The sequence below is a fragment of the Nannospalax galili genome, unplaced genomic scaffold, assembly GCF_000622305.1.
Source record: "Nannospalax galili isolate Female #2095 unplaced genomic scaffold, S.galili_v1.0 scaffold571, whole genome shotgun sequence".
NCBI lineage: Eukaryota > Metazoa > Chordata > Mammalia > Rodentia > Spalacidae > Nannospalax > Nannospalax galili.
Window position 1 is genome coordinate 1,621,972 of NW_008330297.1, and position 7,466 is coordinate 1,629,437.

Below are 7,466 nucleotides of genomic sequence, written 5' to 3' on the forward strand. Positions count from 1 at the left end.
TACTTAGGACCCAGACAAACACTGTTCTGCAGTTTTGGAGTTTGTGCGCCTGTACAACCATGAAATATGATTTGCTGTGGTCAGACTATGAAGAGGGATACCTGTATCCAGCTCAGGATGTCTGAGCAGAGACATGAGAGGAATAACCGGTGGTAATTAGGCAAACAGCAGACAGAGGGCTTGGGAAAGCATACCAGACCTAAGGCAGACGTGTATCCAGGGCCTCCACTGAGGCTAGGGCTGGGAGAGGGGGGCCCGGCACAGAGGCAGGAAGCAGTTTATGTCTCAGAGAGAATTGAATGCCTTGCAGCAGAAATACTGGGCTACAAATTCGGGAAATTATGTTTATTTGCTCAGCAGGTCATTCTGCTGTAATTTGACAACACAGTTCAATGAAAACATTTCACCAAGGACAAATTTTCAAAAAGTTTTTTTTTTTTTAATGGATTAGATCCTTATTAGAATACAAAACAGGTTTTCTAACTTGACAAATTAGAATTGAATCTATTAGGAGTAGCCAGTACCATCTACTGTGCTGTTTCCTAATGTATTATACCTTCTCCCCAATGTTTCTGTTTAATTACAATTCAATATTTAAAAGATAAAGGTCTTTTAATATTCACTGTTGCTCAATCCTGGATCATGGATCATGATCATGGATCATGGGTTAGTGGTGCTTATTTCAATATTAAATAGAAGGATTCTTTTTCATTGAACCAAGCAGGGAATTAAGCTTACAACTTCAATTACCAATGATTAATTCCCCACACTGCAACCATGCAGTTTGCATTTAAACTCTCAATGCCCACAGGATAACAAAAATCTATTTTGATCACTTTTTATTTTCATCATTTAAGGAGTACATCTTATTTCAATTAGGCTCATGCATTTCCAGATTGTGAGAGAGAACAAATACTAAGAAGCCGGAGACTGAGGCGGGAGCCTTTTGAGCCAGACAAAGACATTTCTGTGATCTTTTCTTTCTCTTGCTTTTATTGAAGGAACACCTCACAGTGTGGAGAATTAGCTACCTCATGTACACAAAGCACATGGATAATTTCCCAACTTTGTTTTGTACCAAACTATTCTTGGCTGGCTTTTCAGAACAGAAGAGGACGGTAACTGAGCACCTGATTTCAAATGAGGCAAAATGAAGTCCTGTTCTATGCCAAGCCCAGGAAGTCTGACAGCAGGCAGAGCATCAGAAGGACTGTTTGGAGAGAGAGGCTTGACCCAGACATGGATAGGAGAGACAGAACCCATCAGGGTGTTCCATCTTCTTTTGACAAGTTCTGAGCAACAGAAAGAAACCACCAGGGTGTCACCAAAGCATGAGAACAATCAGAGCTGGAGTTCTTAGAGATAAAAAGACGCACTTGGAATTAGGTTTCACCGGAAACTGGCAGGCTGTGTGGCATGCAGAAAATAAGTTCTAAGAAGACCCAGCTTTCAGGTGTTAATAGCATTCATCTACTTTCAGCCTGGGAGTGTTAACTTTGCCACCAAATGAATCTCATAATTTATTAAAACTCATTTTAAAGCTCACTTAGTGGAGCTCAATTAAAAGAAGCCATAAACTAACAGGAATTTGCTTCTATGTTTGCCTTTTAGGAAAAGGAAAAAACTCCTTTCAAACAAGAAAGCAGGGGCTGGAGAGATGGCTCAGTGGTTAAGAGCACTGGCTGCTCTTGCAGAGGAGCAGGGTTTGAGTCCCGGCACCTACATGGCAGCTAACGACCATCTGCAACTCCAGTTCCAGGGGAATCCAATGCCACTCTTCTGACTTCTGCCGGCAACACAGGTGCACTTACACACATGTGGGCAATGCACTCATATATACAGGCAGGCAATACACTCATACATACAAAACAAAAATAATAAGCTTGGCATGGTGGCACACGCCTGTAGTCCCAGCACTTGGGAGGCAGAGGCAGGCGAATCTCTGTGAGTTTAAGACCAGCCTGGTCTACATAGTGAGTTCCAGGCCAGCTGGGGGCTACAGGGAGACCCTGTTTCAAAAAGACCAAAATAATAATAATATAATAACAATAATAAAGAAATAAAGAAAATGTGGTTTTGTTTTGTTTTTTTTTTAAAGAAGGCAGTATCAATATTATCAGTCATTTACTAAGGTGTAAGCAATAAAGGTTTCTTTCTTTTTTTTTTTTTTTTTTTTTTTTTCTTTTTTGGTCTTTTTTGGTCCTTTGAGTCAGGGTCTTCCTATAGCCCCAGCTGGCCTGCTATGTAGGATGATGTTGGCCTCAAACTCACAGAGATCCCCACCTGCCTCTTAAAACTTTCTATAGCTATAAAAAGTTCCATTCATCCCAGTTTTCAGTCCATAGTTGAGTGATGCCCAGACATGTCCAGTCATGATACTAGTACCCCACAAAATCTTTTAATATGGTGGTTTGGTAGTAACACGCTTTTTTTTTTTTTTTTTTTTTTTTAAAGGTTGAATTGGGGGCGGGGGAGAGGGCCCGGCGGTTAAAAGCCTTCACTGCTTTTGCAGGGGACCCAGGTTTGATTCCCAGCACCCACATGGCAGCTACGAACCGTCATTAATTCCAGTTCCAGGGGAATCCAAAGCCCTCTTCTGACCTCTGAGGCACTGCACAACACAGGTGTACCCACATACATGCAAGCAATACATTCATACACATAAAATAAAAATAATAAATAAAAGATTTTTTTTTTAAAAAAGGGCTGAATTAAGTTCTTTGTGTTGTACTTTATGAGAAAATCAACTGATTTTAACTAATATTTTTTTAATTATTCTATGAACAAAGTTTGAGACAAAAGTCACCTTCTAAATAAATTTTTAGTAAGAACATGTGAGTGCACATGCATGTGTACACGTGTGTGTATGTGTGTGTGGAGGTCAGAGGACAAACCTGGCTGTTTTTACACAGGTGCCATCCATCTTATTTTGAGACAGGTCTCTATTAGGCCTGGTGTTGGGATTACAAGTGTGCCACCATGCCCAGCTTTTTGATAACCTGAGTTCAGGGGATCAAACTTAAAGCAATTTACTGACTGAGCCATCCCCTGACCCTCTTGCTAAGTAAATCTTAATGATTAAAAAATTTTAATTTCTATTCAAGCATTCTGACTAATCTGTTTTTTCAGCATCAAGCAAAACAATTTTTAACACTAAAGGAGAACAAAATGTCTAATAAAATTCAACCGCAAGTTCCCAATGCAAGGAGGAAAAAAAGTTTTTACTGATAATTCTACATAAAATAAAAACAGATTTTCTGCTTCTGAAGGCCAAGAATCACATCTGAACTCTTTGATAAGAGACCCACCACTGGCTATGTGGATCTGTGCTTGAAGCACTGTTAGCTCAGCCACTCTTGCCCACCCTAGCAAAACAATCTGAACAACATAAGTGATTCTTTTCCTAAGACAAACTTTAGAGAAAGCATTTGTTTACTTGTTTTTGAGACAGGGCCTGTAGCCCTGACTGGCCAGGAACTACTATGTAGACCAGGCTAGCTCTGCCCCTCCCCCCATTGTGGGATTAAAGGAGTGTGCCACCATATCCAGCTGTTCTTTTCTTCTCTTAATTCAGAGTTTTTGTCAATGAACCACTCTAATATAGATAAGGCAGAGGAAAAGATTTGTTTTGCTTGTGAATGAAGAGGCAACATCTTTTCTTGATTTCTGGCTCCAAACCTTCTCAAGGACAGGGGTTCAAGAGTGATGGCTCAGTGGTTAAGAGCACTGGCTGCTCTTGCAGAGCACCTGGATTTGGTTTCCAGCACCCACATGGTGGCTAGCAACTCTCTTAACCCCAGTTCCAGGGGATCTGATGCCCTCTTCTGACCTTGGTGGACATTGTACAATATGGGGGCTTTTATATGCATGCAAGCAATGTACTCATACGCATAAAATAAAATTGAAATAATAAAAATAAAATATTAAATCTTTTCAAGGTCAAACCTTTAACAATTAAAGCAAGTCACTCAAACAAAACAAAACACACAAAAAGAGCTGGGCGTGGTGGCACAGACCTTTAATCCCAGTACTCAGTAAGCAGATGTCTGTGAGATCGAGGCCGGCCTGGTCTACATAGCAAGTTCCAAGCCAGCTGGGGTAACAGGGAGACCCTGTCTCAAAAAACCAAGACAACACAAAAGCAAGCCTCTCATTTGGACTCCAATACCTTCCTGCCCCGTGCCGTCTGTTAGAAATACTTCAATGTCACTCAAGGGTTTGTTCCCTTGTCCTTGGTTTGCTGATATTTTTGGTACAGACAAGCAGCTTTTACCCAGGATCTTTGTTGTGATACAGTAAAAATATGAGATTCTAAGCACATCGGTACTATCAGCACAAAGTAGTCCCAGTGGCCACACAGCTCTGAGAGCTCACCTACTGTCGCAGACAGCCAAAGGGACTGAGAAGTGAGGAGCCTCAGACTGGCTTGGAGAGATAGGCAAGCCACAAGGCACTCCCGGACAAGGACAGCAGAAGTCTGTTTCTGCCTGGGAGACGGAGGAGACATTCATCCCTGCTTTCCAAGTTGCTATAAATGAAAACCTCCTGAATGCAGAGCATGCCACAGCCTAAGGACATCTGGAAGAACTCACCACCCCACACTGGAAAGCCACTGTCTCCGTTTGAAACCTGAGGCTCTTCCGGGGTTCTCGACAAGAATGCAGACCCATTTTCTTCACAAGTAACAGTTTATGGCTGCTGTCTGTCACTGAAGCTTCAGCCAGTTTTTCCACGAGCTGTGACACTTTCTTCCACACTAGGCTCGTGTAATCAAATGATCACTTTTGCGGTGACTACCTAGTTAGAGTCCAGACTTTGGTATGCAGGAGGGAAATGTTGGTTTGTTTCTGAAGAAATAACCATGTCCATGGAGCCTCAGTAGCATCAAGCTGGGCAAGCTAACCAGGAGTTTAGAACTTTCTTCATTTGCTAAAAGAGGTTTGCCGAAAGATTAGGACATTTAAAAAACAGGATGGACAGTCCTGTTTATTTCCCCAGTGTATTACAGCTTGGTTTTCTTCTAACTTCTTAAGCTGTTGTTGTTCCTAGACAGGTGGTAACAACATCTCAACTCACTGGGTCATCTGATTCTGAGCAAATCCGTACTCTGCGAGTTTTGACATTTCTTTTTTTTTCTTTTTTTTTTTTTTTTGTTTCTTGAGACAGTGTCTCCCTGTAGCCCCAGCTGTCCTGGAACTCACTATGTAGACCAGGCTGGCCTCAAACTCATAGAGATCTGCCTGCCTTTGCCTCCCAAGTGCTGGGATTAAAGGCATGTGCCACTGTCTCTCCCACAACAAACCACAAGACTAAGGTTGTTAGAGGAGATTTACTGAAGTCTTTGAAGTCTATGCTTGGGAAATTTAGGTATTTACAGCTGGCCTGGAACTCACTATGTAGACCAGGCTGGCCTCAAACTCATAGAGATCTGCCTGCCTTTGCCTCCCAAGTGCTGGGATTAAAGGCATGTGCCACTGTGCCCAGCTGAGTTTTGACATTTCTTAAAACACTTTACAGGTTCCTGCTTAATTTCTTGGCTCTGGCCGATCATTTCTCCTTCATTACTGTTGGTTGGATGCAATTTTCCTCTAGAATTCTAGTGAATTAACTATAAGAAAAAGAAATCTTGGCCTGGAGAGATGGTTCAGTGGTTAAGAGGTCTGGAGAAGTCCAGTGACTTGCCACACAGCCAGTGGATGACATTAACCAAGGTTGAATCTTTGATACGTTAGATCAAGATTCTTTTCCATTATCAGGCTGTTTCTGAGACTATGTATAGTTCTGATAAGGACTTTTTCCCTCCTTAAAAATGAATTTCAGGGCGCTAGAGAGATGGCTCAGAGATTAAGAGCACTGACTGCTCTTACAGAGGACCTGGGTTTGATTCCCAGCACCCACATGGTGGCTAACAACCATTGGTAACTACAGCTCCAGGGGAATCCAACACCTTCTTCTGACCTCTGCTGACCCCCGCAGGCATTGCACAACACGGGGTACATTGACATACATGCAGGTATAACACTCATACACATAATAAATAAATAATAAATAAAATGAATTTTAAGAAGCGAAGAAATAGCTCTTTTACCTCTGTCTTCAGGAGCTTCTGTTCAAGAATAAGCTGGTTTTTTTTTGAATTTTTAATTGAATTTTTGTGTATTTCATACAGAACATCTTAATCATCTTTATACCCCCTTGCCCATTAGCCCCCTCCCTTAGCCCCTCCCTTTTATGTGTATGAGCGTATTGCCTGCATGTGTGTAAATGCACCTGTGCTGTGCAATGCCAGGGGAGGTCAGAAGAAGGCTTCAAATCCCCTGGAACTGGAGATATACAGACATTTGTTAGCTGCTGTGTGGGTACTGGGAATCTAACCCAGGTCTTCTACAAGAACAGTCAGTGCTCTTAACCATTGAGCCATCTCTCCAGCCCCATAAACTGTTTCTTTTAAAGATATATTTTAAATTATCTTATACATATGTGTATACATATGTGCCTTTGTGGGTTTGTGTATGTGAGTGCATTTTCGCCTGGGGGCCGGAAGAGGGAATAGGATCCCCTAGAGCTGGAGTTACAGGGAATTGTGTGCCATCTGTTGTGGTGCTGGGGACTGAACTCAGGTCTTCTATAAGAGAAACAAGTGCTCTTAGTCGCTGAGCCATCACCCAGCCCCAAGGATAGAACTGTTAACTTCACTGAGTGCTCATAGCTTTCCTTGCTTTCTTTTCCTTGATGCCTACATTTTCTTCCAGTGTTGTTAAAGCAATCTCGTAAGTTTTTGATAAATGTGCTATAAGCTCTGAAAGGTAAGACTTATGAATGGGGGATGAGGGATGAGCCCATGGTTTTTCAACCATTCTGAAAGGCAGAGGAAAAATGATTAATTCCTCTCCATTTACAAAAAGAATTTTTTCAAGTAAACATTTTTAAATATAGCTGTGATAAAATTGGCTATTTTGTTTTAAAAAAATAACTGATGTTTAATTGGATGCAGTGGGACATACCTGCAGTTCCAACAGCGGGGGTGGGGGGCGAGCAGGAGGATTTCTTGAGCCCAGGAGTTCAAGGTCAGTCTGTTCAACTTGAAGTTCAGCATTAAGAATAAAAGGAAGAAAGAAAAGAAGAAAGGGAGGGAGGGAGAGAGAGATCAGTTAACAGAGGACATTAGGTGTCAACAGGGGTAGGAAAGAACATCATGGATGTGATCTCTCCTACAATGGAGTAAAAATGTAGGACTGATGGAAGAATTCATGTATCTTGCCTCAAAAATGCTGCACCTTGCCTAGTACCTGGAGATTAGGATAATGCATGCTTTTTACATTTGATGAAAGGAGATTTCATGGTTAAATTGAGAAGGTAAGAATAGAGTTGTTTTATGACTAAATTTAGAACTGCCTTCCAAAGAAAAACATTTCTGTTGCCCCATTCTACAAAGCTACGATAGAGCCATAGGTCATGCAGTAATT